At 46.2% G+C, this 15,471-nt stretch overlaps 1 protein-coding gene across 3 annotated transcripts in view; it reads left to right on the forward strand.

The window, feature by feature from the left end:
• The window catches only part of LOC144668406 (endophilin-A1-like), a 172,454-nt gene that overhangs the window by 18,925 nt on the left and 138,058 nt on the right, over window positions 1-15,471 (forward strand). Inside the window, exon 1 of one of the 3 annotated variants that reach the window (XM_078530435.1) lies at window positions 14,942-15,391. The exons of the other annotated variants lie outside the window; for them this stretch is intronic. The gene's annotated coding sequence lies outside the window, so the exon portion shown is untranslated. Of the gene's footprint in view, window positions 1-14,941; window positions 15,392-15,471 lie in introns of those variants that run through there. 3 annotated transcript variants of the gene reach the window in all.

Below are 15,471 nucleotides of genomic sequence, written 5' to 3' on the forward strand. Positions count from 1 at the left end.
ACTCACCCTTCAGAGCTCCCAACCAATTTGATTTGCTGGCAGCTCTCGCAGTCTCAGCAGTGCCTGCGCGCAGTAGTGGCCACTGCTGGGACTGCAAGCAGGCCCAGCAGGAAGAGAGCAATGGACCCTGGAGGATGGGATTTTTGGGCAGAGAGGGATCAGAGGGGGATGTGCAAGGGGAAGGGAGTGGAGGGGCAGGTTTTGGAAGCCAGGTGGGGAGGTACAAAGTTAGGGGGCCATCATCTTGGGATGGGTGCCACTGTGTACAGGGCTCCCCCCGCCAAGGATGTAACCCCTGGCTTCCCACTTCTTCACCTTTTTCACCACAGATGGTGAAAAGGCAGACTCCACACTCTCACCCATTTGCTTATGCCAACTGCATTATGGTGTGGGCAGAGTAATATTCAGGTCAATTGTCTAGATAACAAGCTCAATTGCCCATCAATAATTTTTTTAAAATGGTGGGTGGGTTGCCGATTTTTGGCTCCCACCCGCCTACCATGTTATGGGGAAACCGTCTGTTGACACCTGGTTTGTGACCCAATGCCACCACGCTGGATTATACTCGCGCGTGGAATGTCAGTGGTCCCAATTTGCAAACGTAAAATGCTGGCCATGGAGATTAATACTTAAATCACAGAGCCTACTACTTAATTACTAAGTTATTTAAATATGTCCCCGATTGTCCAGAATCATTTTTCCCCATTTCCCTTGTTTATGCTCCCTATCGTCACTGGATGAGAGTTTGAGAGAATGAAGTGTATCCCGAACTGCGCTGATGCTGCTTTCAAAGCAACCGTTATCAGGAAATTTGAGATGTCATCAAACCCCCTCCATTAGGTTTCCACTGCATAGCCCATCAAGTGGAATTATTGCAGATTGTTGCAAAGTACGTTTCTTGTCTTGATGTAAAACATGAGCTGCTGACCCTCTCAGTGAGCCGAGTTTCAAAAACGTGCTGTTGCAATTGCACTTGTCATATGTGCAGTGACATTGTAAACATAGTGTGAGGTTTTCCGATAAGCTAAAGGTAAAATTTTCTTCCAAAGCTATGATTTGCTTCCATCTGCTCTCGCCACTTTCAGAAAATATCAGCAATGGTGCCGGTTTCTACCATTTTCCTTTCTGGAATGTTTCCTTCTGATAGTGATCTCTTCAGTAAATCTGATACAAAGCTGCTGCTGCTTAAGTTGTTAATCATCACGATATCTCAATGTAGCTCTGCAAGAGGATGAGGGGGTAATAGATTCCACTTCAATCCGAGTAAACATTTATCTTTATTCAATGTCCTGACTCCAGTACAGTGTTCAGATTTGCATTGTGGACTGTGGCCAATTCTTTATAATTCTGACTGTACCTTCTTATCCTTTCAACCCTTCAGTTATTTTGCATGGAAATAGCTCTGGCCCCACATAACCCTAAATCTAACCCAGCAAGAGCAAAACCTACTGTGGTGTTGACCTTATCCTAAGTCAAGGGGTATGGGGAGAGGGCAAAAAGATGGTGCTGAGATGAGAGGATTGGCTATGATCATATTGAATGACGGTGCAGGCTCAAGGGGCCGAATGACCTCCTCCTGCTCCTAGTTTCTATGTTTTAAATACTTGGGGACAGCATGGATGGAGTGGTATTTGCAGATGCTCTGCTGGAACATTTACCTCTACATATCCTCATTATCCAGTCAGTTTGGGAAATTGTTCTGCTGTGTAGGAAGAACAAATCTTTTCAGTTAATAGCCTCGTTTGACTTGTTCAAATCCACATGGAGCTGCACGTCCATAAGACCATAAGACATAGGAACAGAAATTAGGCCATTCAGCCCATCGAGTCCGCTCCGCCATTCAATCATGGCTGATAAGTTTCTCAATCCCATTCTCCCGCCTTCTCCCCATAACCTTTGATCCCCTTACCAATCCCTTTTACACAAACTGGTACCATCAAAGCTGTAGCTTCAATAACTGTCTCAATGCTTTCCACTAATAGCTACAATTTGAATATTAGGCAGGTGAAGAAACATTTCAGTTTGTAAATAGCAAGAAGTCGCTCTGAACCTGAGGAAAATACATGGAGTTTTAAAAAATTAATTCTTGAGACGTGGGCATCGCTGGCAAGGCCAGCATTTGTTTCCCACCCATAATTGCCCTTGTAGGTGACAGAGACACCATCTTGAATTGCTACACACTGTATGGTGTAGGTACAACAGTGCTGTTGGAGAGGGAGTTCCAGGATTTTGATTCAATAGTGATGAAGGAATGGTGATATATTTCCAGGTCAGGATGGTGTGTGGCTGGGGAACTTACAGGTAGTGGTGTTCCCATGCATTTTTCTGGATGGTAGAGGTTGCAGGTTTGGAACTTGCTGTCGAAAGAGTTTCTGCAATGCATCTTGTAAATGATACACACTGCTGCCACTGTACATCAGTGGTGGAGGGAGTGAATGTTTAACGATGACACAAAGCTATGTGGGAATGTGTGTTGTGAGGGGATGCAAAGCAGCTTCAAGAGAATTTGGACAGACTTAGTGAATGGACAAGAACATGGCAGATGGAATATAATATGGAAAAATGTGAGGTTATCACTTTGGTAGAAGAAACAGATGTGCAGAGTATTTCTTAAATAGTGAAAGATTAGAAAGTGTAGATGTACAAAGGGACCTGGTGTCCTCATGAATAAGTCACTGAAAGCTAACATGTAGGTGTAGCAAGCAATTAGGAAGGCAAATGGTATGTTAACCTTTATTGCAAGAGGATTTGAGTACAGGAGTAGTGAAGTCTTGGTTCAGTTGTATAGAACCTTGGTTAGACTGCACCTGGAGTAGTGTGTGCAGTTTTGGTCCCCTTACCTTAGGAAGGATATTATTGCCAGAGAGGGAATCTCTTTTTTAATTCATTCATGGAATGTGGGTGTCGGCTGGGCCAGCATTTATCCCCATCCCTAATTGCCCTTGAGAAGGTGGTGGTGAGCTGCCTTCTTGAATAGCTGCAGTCCATGTGGTGTAGGTACACCCACAGTGCTGTTAGGAAGGGAGTTTCAGGATTCTGACCCAATCCAATGAAGATTCACCAGACTTGTTCCCGGAATGGCGGGACCTGGCTCAAGGAAGGGCAGGAGTGGGTGTCAAATATATTCCCGGGTACAAGGTGTTCAGAAAAGATAGGAAAGGAGGAGGGGTGGTGATATTGGTTAAGGAGAGCATTGCAGTGCTGGAGAATCAGGGTGTCCCAGAGGGTTCAAGAACAGAATCAATTTGGCTAGAACTAAGGAACAAAAAGGGTACAATTACATTGCTCGGTGTGGTCTATAGACCGCCAGCTAGTGGGAAGGATGTAGAGGAACAAATCTGCAGAGAAATTACAGAGAGATATGGGCATTATGAAGTAGTTATAATGAGGAACTTTAATTACCCACGTGTAGACTGGGCCAGTGGTAGTGTAAAGGGTGGAGAGGGGCAAGAGTTCCTAGATTGTGCTTAGGAGAATTTTCTACAGCAGAATGTGTCCAATCCAACAAGAAAGGAGTCAATGTTGGGCCTGGTTCTTGGTCAAATGAGTAGATCAAGTGTCAGTGGGGGAACATTTAGGAGACAATAATCATTGTATTGTAAGATTTAGGATGACGGTCGAAAAGGACAATGTACAATGCAGAGTATGAATAATTAACCGAGGGAGAGCCAACTTCAATAGGGCAAGAACGGAGCTGGGCCGGATAGACTGGAACTAAAGGTTGACGGAAAAACTGCAGCTGAATAATAGGCTACCTTCAAAGAAGAAATGGTTCAGGCACAGTCAAGGTACATTCCCTCAAAAGGGAAAGGCAGGGCAAACAAATCCAGAGCTCCCTGTATGAAAAAGGAGATATAAATTAAGAAAAAGAAGAAGGGGTGTGCTTGTGACAGGTAGAAAATACAATTGAGAACCAGACGGAATACAGAAGGTTCAGAAGAGAGGTGAAAAAGCAAATAAGAGAAGCAAAGAGGGATTATGAGAAAAGACTGGCAGCCAACATAAAGGGGAATCCCAAAGTCTTCTATCTGCACTCAAATAGTAAGAGGGTGGTAAAAGAAGGAGTTGGGCCGATTAGGGACCAAAAAGGGGATTTACACATGGAGGCAGTGGGCATGGCTGAGATGTTAAATGAATGCTTTGCATCTGTCTTTACCAAGGAAGCAGATGCTTCCTGAGGCCATGGTGACAGAGGAGGAAACTCTCAACTAGAAGGGTTCAAAATTGATAAGGAGAAGGTATTGGATAAATTGTCGGTACTTAAAATCGACAAGCAACCAGGACTGGATGAGATGCATCCAAGGATATTGAGGGAGGTAAGAGTGGAAATCGCAGGGGCACTGGCCATAATCTTTCAGTCTTCCCTAATCTCGGGGGTGGTATCAGAGGACTGAAGAATAGCAAACGTTATGCCCTTGTTCAAAAAAGGTTGTAAGGATAAGCCCAGCGATTACAGACCAATCAGTTTAACTTCAGTGGTGGGGGAAGCTTCTAGAACAAATATTTGGGATAGAATTAGTAGTCACATGGAAAATTATGGGATGATAAGGAAGATCCAGCATGGATTTCTAAAAGGGAAATCATGTGTAACTGACTTGCTGGAGTTTTTTTGAAGAGGTAACAGCGAGGGTTGATGAGGGTAATGCTGTTGTTGTCGTGTACTTGGACTTTCAAAAGGCATTGGATATAGTGCCACACAGTAGACTTCAGAAGTTCATGGAATAGCTCCATGGAATAAAAGGGTCAGTAGCAACATGGATACAAAACTGGCTGAAAAATAGAAAACAGAGGGTAATAATCAATAGATATTTTTCAGGCTGGAGGAAGGTTTGTAGTGGAGTTCCCCAGGGGTCGGTATTGGGAACCTTGCTTTTCCTGATATATACGAATGATCTAAATCTTGGTGTTGCTATAATCCCAGCTGATGTTATTGCTGGACAAGCCAGATCTTGGGGTGGAACCCGGCTTGATAGATCCTAACTTTTATTTTTTGTTTAGCTACATGGAGAGTGGCTACTGAACAGAGTTGCAGGAGTAAGCTGATGAACTTTTAACAAAATAATTTTAAAAATTACTGAACAAGAAAAAATGAACTATATTGCAATACTCCTTCATCCACAACTATACCTTTACAGATTTGTAAGGATAACATAAGTTACAACAGCTATCCTATACTCTAATATTCCCAGTAAATACACAGTCCATGTAAACCAATAGGCGATCTGTGGTCAGACACACCACATTCTGAACCCAAGTGACAGATGCCACCTCAACCAGATGCTATGGATTTTTCCTTGACTCCCAACAGATGCTTGTCACAACATGAGCCAATCAGTCTCACTGAACTCCATCTTTCATAGGAGGGATTGCAGTCTCCACTCTTGAAGAACTCACTCTGGAGTCTTCTCCCAAATGATGCTTCCTCTCAGATGCCTTCCACAAGGGTTCACCTCCAGGGTTTTGAATTCTCCTTCTGATGTTCCTCTTCCCTGGATCACCCATTGCATTCAGGCTTTCTTCCATACACTCTCTCTCTCTCACTGACTCAGCTGTGCCAACAGAACAGCACTGCTTCACATGCCCATAGTAAAGAGTTACAGACCTTCCTTGGACCTCTGGCTTCTCGCAAACCTATAGTGCTTTAAGTCTGCGTCGTGGAACTTTCTCCCTTTAAGTCTGGCGCTTGGAGTCTTCCGCTATGCTCCTTACTTTCACTTTCACAGAACAGGACCTTTTCCAGCTTCCTGTCCTTTTCCTTTTGACTAGACTGTCCTTGGGTCTTCCCTGTTCCATTCCCCTGGATTTGGGGATTTTCTTCTTGAGTTTCTGGCACCTGCTTCTGCAGTTTCCTCTCCTGTGCAGCTTCTCCTGGCAGCTGGCTTCAATATTAGTTTGGGACTTGCTATCTGTCTCTCTGCTGTCCAGCTTCTCGGGAATCCTGGCTTTAACTGAACTGAAACTAGTTTTGCTCTCTCGCCCTCTCGCTCTCTCGCTCTCCCCCATCCTGCAGGGAGGGTACACCAGGAGCATGGAGCCTGGTGAACTTGCTGTATGCCTCGTAGCGTACAGAGAGCAGAGACAACTGAGGAAAGAGTGACTGAGGCGCTTGGCTGTGCCGAGGGAGGGGCGGCTGGGGCTCCTGCACACACCACCGAAGAGCCACAGTGAGCCGTCGCTGGTCAGCGCTGAGTTAGACCAGGGTCTATACCCACCCACCTTTCATTCCTGCAGATGACTGACAACCAGTGTTGCTGAAGACAGCGCATGTGTAGGGAACTGATCGGTCACATCTGCCAGCTACTGCAGGGTTTGGTGCCACGGGGAAATGGAGGGCATCCACTACCAGTGACCGTAAAAGTGACTGTGGCGCTCAATTTTCACAACAGTGGCTCCTTTTCAGGGCTCTGCAGATGACCTCTGTGGGATATCACAATCCGCCACCCACAAATGCATCCACGAGATCACAGATGCCATCTTTGTGAAGGCTCATAACTTTATGCATTTTGCCCGGGATCAGGAGAGTCAGAATGCAAGAGCGATTGGATTTGCCCAGATCTTGGGTTCCCAAAATGTCGGGTTTCCCACAGGTGCTGCCGGCTGTGATCTACTGCACTCACGTGGCGCTCAGATCTCCGCCACAACACATGGTTAACTATGCCAACCACAAGGGATTCCATTTGCTGAACATGCAGCTGGTGTGCAACCACCACAAAAGCATCCTGCAGGCGTGTGCACGGTTCCCAGGGAGTGTGCACGAATCCTACATTCTCAGTCGATCATAGATCCCTGGAGTCTTCCAGGGTCCACAGAAGCTGCAGGATTGGCTCCTCAGGGACAAGGGCCACCCGCAGAGGCCGTGGCTGATGACACCCGTGCGGCGGCCTCAGACTGCAGCAGAGTGACGTTATAATGGGGCTCATGCTGCAACTCGCAACTTGGTGGAATAGACCATCGGGATGCTGAAGAGAGGCTCCGGTGCCTGGACCAGTCTAGTGGAGCCCTGAAATATAGTCCAGGGGGTGTCACGCATCATCGTTGCCTGTTGTGTCCTTTGCAGCACCAGGTTGTAACGGGGAGAGGAGCTGCCTGAGGAGGAGATGGAGGAGCTGGAGTTCTTAAACAAAAACAGAATTACCTGGAAAAACTCAGCAGGTCTGGCAGCATTGGCGGAGAAGAAATCAGTTAAAGTTTCGAGCCTTCATGGCCATGAAGGCTCGAAACGTTAACTGATTTCTTCTCCGCCGATGCTGCCAGACCTGCTGAGTTTTTCCAGGTAATTCTGTTTTTGTTTTGGATTTCCAGCATCCGCAGTAGCTTTTAGCTTTTTGTTTTTATGAGCTGGAGTTCTTCTCTGATTAGGAGAAAGGCGTCAACGGTGATGAGGGTGAGGAGGCCCTCAAAGGCGACGATGACAGTAATGAGGCCCTCGCACTGGCCAGATGAGGCAAGCGTGCTCGGGAGGCCCTCATAGCTGCTAGATTTGTGGAGGATGATGGTCATATGCAGTGAGGAGACACCATAAGATCTTCACCTTACATCTATGAACATTTGACTCCAGTCTGGCTTATGGCAGCGCACATACCCTCTGTGAGAATGCTCCTGTCACAGAGATGCAGTGGAGGCCCTAATAGTTGCTCAATCACAGGAGGATAATGACAATATGCAGTGAGGACACTCCATAGATCTTCATATAGCCACCGAGAATGTCTGTCTGAGAATGACCGAGGGCAGCTCGCTTGCACCCTGTGATCAGGATCATGTCATAGAGACATAGCCATGTAACTTTCAAAGCTTTGTCCACCTTCAGCACGTGTCCCCTTCAGGTGCACAGCATCACTGGTCACAGATGCTGGTGTGATGGGGGACCAGCCCCACCTCAAAGGTGCTGAGAGCTCACAGAGAATGACGGAACTCAGTGACCCCTGCCCACGACATTCTGGCAGCAATGACCAACACTGTTGAGGTGCAGGTATCAGTAATGTTTCCAGGGAGTGTGAGGCTGGACCATCACTGTGGTCTGAAGGCTGCACAGAGCACAGGGAAAAGGTTCTGGACTGAGACACCTGCCTTTTATCTTGTGTGGAAAGGTTTCACATCTGAGTGACAAGAACACTGCTCATCACAACAAGGAGCCACAGGCAGGGAGACATTCTTAGGAGTTTATTGACAATAGTGAACATTATGTACAAGTGATTAACACCCGTACCCAGGCTGTGCAACTAATTCTCTTTAACTTTCCTAATCCTGCCGCTACGTCTTGGTGCTCCCCAGACATCCACAGCGGAGGTGGAGGCAGCCTGCTGACTGTGATGCCCTGTCTGTGATGGCTTTGGCTGGAGTCCTCTGGAGGGCCACGACTTGGAGGGTCCCAGCCTGCTTTCGGGATCCTGCTGTGTGGCAGTGGTACCCTCCTTGGCCTGTGGAGCTGGGGCTTCTGAGGTCACTGGAAGAGGGGAATCAGATGGGCTGGTCACTCCCAGAGCCACCTGGGTGGATGACCCCAGGGGCTACACCTGCTGACCCTTCTCCCTATGGGTGCCCATTGGAGAAAGGGTAGCTGGAGTAAGGTTGGGCTGCCCTGCACCCCTCTTGTGTACACACTGTTGGAGGCCAACTATGTCGTCAGTGATGGAGTTGAGCCTGCACAGCAGTGCAGGAGTGACGTCCTGGACCAAGGTCTCCATGGCGGCCGCCATCCTGCCAATGTTGACCTTGGTGCGTTGGCGTGCCGGTACTATCACCTCAGCCTGAAGGTGGATGGATTCTTCTATCATGCCTTGCAATCTGAGGAGTGCAGTGGACATCTCTTTGCAGCTCCAGCAACTGTGACGTGACCAAGTCCAGAGGCTCCTCATCTGACTTGGACTCAGCAACGTTCTGGCCTCCAGCAGCTCCTCCGAGTGCTGGGGGCCTATGAAGTCCCTGCCTCCACCTGCTGTGGATCAGACAGTGCGATGTGCTCACCAGATTGTGATCCCGAGACTACTCTAAAGCTAGGTCCCACCGAGGTGTGTGTCTCTGCGCTGGTGGAGGGTGTGGGTGAGCGCTGTGATGGGTCGTCAGGGAGGGTGCCTCCAGATTCCCCTTTGGAGGTTTCTTTGGGACTTGATTGGAGGCCCTGGGTCATGGACTCTGTCGGCTGTTTCCCAGATGTGCCTGTGAAAGCAAGGGGAGATAATTAGTGCATGGCAGTAGCCTGTGAAAGAGGACACATCACTCACAGCATGGTTGTCTGATGGATGTTGCACTGCTGGATCCTCACTTGGTAGAGCAGCACCGACCTCACCGTCAGCACAGGATCGGTCCCGGTCATCGCCGGCCAGCTGGAGGGCTCTGTTTTCAAAGGCCATGAGGACTTTGATTTCAGACTTCCTCCACTGGTAAGCGACCTCTCTCTCTTGTTGTGTGCCAGCTTGTGCTGCATGAATAGAGATGGAGAAAGTGTAAGCAGGACGCCTGCCGGGCCAGATGATAGATGTGTCCGGCCTGTGTGGGTGGTGAGTGGTCCCATGGATGGGATGAGGACAATGAAGGTGTGTAAGAGAGTGAATGATGGTGTCTCTTGAACAGTGAGTGAGGGCCCTGTGGATGTGTGATGGATTTGTGAGTGTGAGTTGAGAGATGAGGAGACTAACTTACCCTGGCAGAACTGAGGAGAAGATTCATCCTCTTGTGGCACCGGGTAGCTGGGTCCTCTTTTGTAGGGTGTTGGCACTGACCACCTCCCAAGCTGAATTAGTGATGTTGCTGCCCATCCTGTGGCCAGAGCGGGGGCAGAGGACATCATGACAGGCCTCCATGGAGTCAAAAAGGTGCTCGAGGGATGTGTCATTTAACCTGGGGGCTGCAGTCTGTTTGCCTTTTGGGGCCATGTCTTCTGTGGAGTAGTTGTGGGCTGGAAGCGCTGAGAGGTTTGCGCACGGCAGCACTCTAAATGTGGCACCCGGCATGATGAAGTGGCGAGGTGATGGTGTGGCGGGTGAATGAGAGCCCACCCGCCATGGAACCAGCGTGTTTCCCAGGAATGCATAATTAATGCGGCGGCTTTGGGATGATACGGCGTGAGAAGCCATCACTGTGGCCTACGTGTATAACTTTATTTTACCCACCCGCTACCGCACTTAGTGTAAATCCGTGACGATTCCGCCCAGTGTGTAAGGGTAAGGGGAAAAAGCAGGAGAATGGCACTAAGTCATAATGCTCATTTGGAGAGTCAGTGCCGACATGATGGGCTGAATGGCCTCCTCCTACGCCATAACAGTGCTGTGATTCTGTGAAACCTACAGAATACTTAAAGGGATGCCGAATTCCCAGCTGCTGATCTGCTCTTGTAGCCACAGTATTTATATGGCTAGTACAGTTCAGGTTTTGGTCAATGGTAACCCCCAGGATGTTGATAGTGGAATTTCAGCGATAGTAATGCTATTGAATGTCTTGGGGGGATGGTTGGATTCTCTCTTGTTGGAGATGGTCATTGCCTGGCACTTGTGTGGCACGAATGTTACTTGCCACTTGTCAGCCCAAGCCTGGATATTGTCCAGGTCTTGCTGCATGTGGGGCACTGACCGCTTCGTCATATGTGGTCTACATCAGAAGTGTTGTGTCAAGGTAAGAGAACGTACATGAAAAAGAAATGGTGGAAATACACAACAGCCTCTGAATGGAGAAGAAGCAGAATCAATAAGGATCAGCTTCTACCCGCCTGAGAGCAGGAAATTCCACCATCAGCTTTCCACGATTTTCTCAGCACAGTTCCAGTGTGGGCAAGGCTCAAAACCTGGACAGTGACCTCTGTGTTTGGAGTGGAGACATTTAATTGGAACAGCTTTATTCATTGTTTGATTTTTATTTTCCTGTAGTCAGCAATAAAACTAAAGACTTGTCATTTTTGCCCTTGACGTGTTGAGATGAAGCTGTTTGCAAGGGTTGCTCTGCGTTTGAGCACCAGCCTTTGTGCTTGATTTTCAATTTCACCTGCAGCATCTGCAATGCGGTGTCACTATTCTCGATTCAGTGTTATTTTAGGTAAGCAAGCTTTGGCACACCTTATCTGAGCAACATGAAACATTATTGCCCCAACGGGGCAGCTTTTTTATCATTTTCCTAATTCTTTGGTTAAATATGATTGTTGGGGAACTGCAGCAGTTTAATGGCATGAGTCTCATTCTGTATCTTCAAGGGGGCCAGTTTGTGCAATAATTGGACCCCACTGTTGCGCAGTGGGAAGCTGATGGGATGGGAGGGGCTAACCGTTTACACCTGCCTGATTGGGCAACAGGCAGCTGGACCCATCTCATCAGGTTGGGCTAAAATTACCCCTTCACTTTTCCCTAGAGTCTTCCTTTTACCCCCTTCCATGAGGGGGTAGTTAGCTGAACTGGCAAAAGATGGTAAATTGCTAGCCTGGGTTGTTTCTGCAGTTTGTTTGGTTGATGCTATCAAATCATGGAATAACCTAGCACAGGAGAAGGCCATTCATCCCACAAAGTCTGTGCCGGCTCTTTCAAAGAGCATTTACCAGGAAAGAGATATTCTGATTGTGGAACCAAAGCAGTGGGAAGATGAGAGGTCCAGCTCCCAGTCTGGAACCAACTGCTGCCTGCTGTTAGAACTCGTACGGTTCCGTTAGGGTTTGTTTTTCCCTGTTACCCAGCTGTCTCTAGCCATTGTGCCTCAGTGATACTGGCTCCACTCACCTCGGAACTGGGCTTCATTCACAGGTTGAAACAGCTTGGGGAAGGGTGGAGAGGCTCTGGGAGCGTTGGGTCGACTCCTTAAAGGCATGTGCTACTTTCATGGGATGTGGGTGTTGCTGGCAAGGTCAGAATTTGTTGCCCATCCCTAATTGCCCTTGAACTGAGTGGCTTGCTAGGGGGCAGTTCAGAGTCAGCCACATTGCTGTGGGTCTGGAGTCAAGTGTAGGCCAGACCAGGTGGATCAGGAAGTAAGGATGGCAGATTTCCTTCCCTAAAGGACATCAGAAACCAGATAGTGTTTTTTTAACAACAATCGATGATCGTTGGCATGGTCACCATAATTGAGACGAGTCGATTCCAGATTTTATTAATTAGAATTTAAATTCCACCAACTGCTGTGGTGGGATTTGAACACATGTCCCCAGACCGTGAGCCTAGGCCTTTGGATTATGAGTTCAGTGACATTGTCACTCTGCCACCATCTCCCCTGCCAGTATTGAGAGTGTGGACAGACAGAAGCAGATAATGTGACGTAACAAACAGACGAGGGCTAGCCAGTGAGATGTTCTCACCTCTCCACATTCTTGCTGCTCTGACTCGGTGTGGTCAGAGCCCTGAATGCTGACACAATTGCATTGTCCAGCTTTATGAATAGTCAGCTGGAGCCTCTTGTACCATCATCTGGGACACTATATGGCAAAATTCATAGAATTGGCTTTCTTATAAACAGGACCAATTTGATTCTGCCCTCCCTCATGTCTTGTTAACTTATTTCCCTCCTCCCCTCACAAAGTGTGTGCCCAGGAGACACCCACACAAGCATTGCTAACTACAGAATGGCTGAGACGAATAACATTGATGCATTTAAAGTGAGGCTTGATAAACACAAGGTGGGGGGGAAGAAATAAAGAAGTCTGCTGATATAGATGGGGGAAGGATTGGAGGAAGCTCTTGTGGAGCATAAGCACCAGCATGATTGATTGGGCTGAATGGCCTGTTTCTGTACCGTATATATGCAGTGTAATCCAATGTAGCTGGTGAAATGATCAGAGTTGACTGGCAGACCAGGAGGAAGGTCAGTGACGTGTCAGGATTTCACCCTGCTGCAGTAAGAGTGCTCAAAGTGGAATTGAGGAATTTTGCCTCTATTGTCCTTGGTTTCATTAATTTCTATTCCTGTACAGATTGGTGAAATGTATCTCCCTGAGAAACTTCTAACATTGAGAACTCTGGATTTTGCTGTGTAGTTTGTATTGGGTCGGGTGCACTAGTTCTTGTGTCAATAATTGCAGACACTACAGTATCTTGCTGAGCAGCTGATGCTTGTCCTGAGACTAATATTAAACAATTTGTATCTCCTTGAGTTACAATTCTGCACTCTTGTTGTAACGCTGTGTTCTACAGAGACTTTATGTGTATACAAGTTGCAGGGAGAGTCCAGGTTAAGCACAGCAATGCAATGAAATCCAAATTCAAAGCCGACAGTTTCCATACTGACCAAGCTGAGGATCGTGGGCAGTGAATTATATTTAAAGGACCAGGTTGCCCAATAATTGGAGCAGATAATTCTTACTAACTTTGTATCATTTAAAATTCTTGCTTTTCTTTAGATAGAGACAGAATATTTTTGTAAAGGAACATTTATGCCTATCCAATTTTTAAATACCTTATTTACATTTGTAACTTTAAAATGGGTGTCAGTTGTTTTTACCATGTTTAACGTGCAGTAGAAGTACATTAATCTGTGCCAGAATATCAATGAAGTGTTGTAATCTATGGCCAAGTATTTAATGAATAAAACATTAGAAGCTTTTGGGACTAATTTGTTTCATTTGACTGTTTGTAATTTTTGTTTGAATTTTATCTTGTTGACAATACATAGCTAAGCTATCTTTGCTGGGAGAATTCGGAATTAAAACCTTTTGTTCGGACCCAAAAAAACTGCTGTATTCCATAGTTTTCTTTTCATGTGTGGCTTTAAAAGAAATGACTCAAACGATCATACTTCCTTTTTGTTAAGGTGGTTAAATATGTTATACTCGATATAATGTCCTTAAGGAATCTGGATGCTTGAAGAGATTAGGCAATGAAACATAAAGAACAAGCCAGCCAGTCTTCCTATTCTGAACATTACTGAAGGTCCAAGCACATCGTCTCAATAGTTCTGCTTGTGGGCAATTATATTCAATACTTGGAACACTTCATTTTATTATAGTTGAGAATTACTGCAAATTGACTTTTCTGCTAGATGCAGTCAAAGCATATTCTGTGTTCATAGATTTACATTTGAACTAGTAAATCAATAATGCAGAAACACAGAATGGCTTTCAAAACTATGAGATGTAAATACAAAGGACTCCTAAATGGTCCCAGTAGCTGCAATACCTCAATGATAATGATAATGGCTCAGTGGTCCCTGTGGCATTTAAAGGAAAATCGCGTCAATTTTTTCTGTTTATTAGAAGTAGCCATACTGTTTTTTTTTATTTGGGTGTGAGTAAAAATTACAGGAATGAGTGTTTCTGAAATATTTAATTCTTGAGAAGTGAATTTCTGTTAGTGTTATCAATCTCACCATACCAAATCGGGAGAAATTGCTGCAAAGGTGCATCTCACCTTTGAGTCCAGAGATCTGAAGAAGAGTCATACGGACTCGAAACGTTACCTCTGTTTTTCTCTCCACGGATGCTGCCAGACCTGCTGAATTCCAGCATTTTCTGTTTTTATTTCAGATTTCCAGCATCCGCAGTATTTTGCTGTTAAACATGAGTGTGTTTTACATCCTTACGCTGTTACAATTTACCAGCCCCCCCTGAATGAGAGTCTCCTTCCTCCAGTGTCAGCTACACTAATGTATGAAGTTGCTATCTCACAGTTTTTTTTCTTGGAATTTTCAAATTGTAGCGTTCACATGGCATCTGTAGTAATCAAAACAAAAATTGCTTTCTTATATAAACCACAGGATTTCATTGGCTGTAAAATATTTTGGAACATCCTGAGCAGGTTCTTGCTTTTTTCCTTTGTGTCTGTCCTTTATATTAGTCAGCATTGAGCAGAAACTGAACTGGACTAGCCATATAAATACTGCGGTTACAAGAGCAGGTCAGAGACTAAGAATCCTGCAACGAGTAACTCACCTCCTGACTCCCCAAAGCCTGTCCACCATCTGCAAGGCACAAGTCAGGAGTGTGATGGAATACTCTCCCCTTGCCTGGATGAGTGCAGCTCCAACAACACTCAAGAAACGCTCGACACTGTCCAGGACAAAGCAGCCCGCTTCATTGGCACCCCATCCACAAACATTCGCTCCTTCCACCACCGACACACAGTGGCAGCAGTGTGTACCATCGACAAGATGAAAATTACAAAACAAGTTCATTACTTGGCACATCTACCACACTGACCAGACTAGATTAATATGGAATAAAACTCCAGCTTTTTAACTGATATATTGGAATAAAGTAACAGTAGTGCCATGCCCAGCAAAGACATGTCATATTCATAACTTTAAAACAAAGTGTACTCAGTATGGGCGGTTGAGGGGATCGTTCAACCTGCCTGTCTGTCTCTCTTCCGTGGTTACATATGCCCACGCCTGGGTGCTGTTGGAGCGTGATCACAGTGTCCATCGGTACGCTTGAGACCTTCTGCAGCCAGTGAGTGCCCGCAGGGGCAAGAGTGCATCATCAGCCCAGGTAATGTTATTTTAATTTGATAAGTTTTCTTTGTAGTTTTTGTTTTTGTTGCAGTGGCCTTTTAAGGGATGATTAATTAG

The sequence above is a fragment of the Cetorhinus maximus genome, chromosome 2 (genome assembly GCF_964194155.1).
Source record: "Cetorhinus maximus chromosome 2, sCetMax3.hap1.1, whole genome shotgun sequence".
NCBI lineage: Eukaryota > Metazoa > Chordata > Chondrichthyes > Lamniformes > Cetorhinidae > Cetorhinus > Cetorhinus maximus.